The sequence below is a fragment of the Macrobrachium nipponense genome, chromosome 11, assembly GCF_015104395.2.
Source record: "Macrobrachium nipponense isolate FS-2020 chromosome 11, ASM1510439v2, whole genome shotgun sequence".
Taxonomy (NCBI): domain Eukaryota; kingdom Metazoa; phylum Arthropoda; class Malacostraca; order Decapoda; family Palaemonidae; genus Macrobrachium; species Macrobrachium nipponense.
In genome coordinates, this window is record NC_061087.1 from 65,898,788 (window position 1) to 65,899,861 (window position 1,074).

Consider the following 1,074-nt stretch of genomic DNA (forward strand, 5'->3'; position numbering starts at 1 on the left):
TACAAATACTCTCACCAAAATATGCCTAATCTATATAGAGTCTCTTCGGAGGCGCTACCTACGGCCCTAATGAACATTTTTACCACTGCCACCAACTATTAAACGAGGTTTTAAGACTAAATGATACTTGTTTAAACAAAATGAAACAAACCGCTAACAGGCAACTGCACCTACCTCGTCCGTTGCAGATCATTCTGGGGAGTTAGCTGAAAATGCAAGCTAGGCAAATAAGCTCCCGTAATTACAAAAATATACTTTCTATTTACCAAATTAGCTAACATTAAAATGGAACAAAATCCATTAATAAATGGAATAAAATTAATTAACTTTGACCCCCAAAAAACCTTAACCTATCGTTTCCTCTCCAAATCATATTTAAAGCACCCCCTCTTATTCTCATTATGTCTGACTAACCAAAAAAATTTAATAAGTCATTAAAAGTCTTAGAGAATTAATTTTTCTATATGGTGACTTTGAACCCATCTGAAATACACCACAATTATTACACCACATTACCATGAAAGTTAATAAAAAAGAATGTGCACCGTACCACACTTCTCTCTCTCCAGACCCAATCATTATTACTTCAAAGGTTAACTTTTCCAAAGTTCTTTCTTACGTTACCTTATTAGATGGGTCTGCAACAGCTCTAAACACCTCTTCCAGACGTGTTCCGCACTCTGTCACAAGTAATCAATGAATGCTGTCTCTCAACACTTATTCCGCATAAACAAAATCATATATCGTTCCTTACGAACATACACACAGACACACCCTGTGTGGCACCCAGCAAACATGGGTGCTTCATGCCAAAGGCATGTATTTCCGAGGCGTCACCAACCTCAAAGCGCATTGGTCATGACCTTGCCATCTGCGATTCAATTCATGAAGACTTCAGAACCTTCTTGACTTCATCGATGCAAGTTACCGATCAAATCATAGCCGGTTGCCCGAAAGGGGGCCTTTCTTGCCTGTGGCACAAATCGTTAGACAATATGATAAAGGTGATGACTTACAGGAGTGATATATTGCTGGGGCTTCAAGTGACAGTAAGGAACTTTCATATCCTAATCA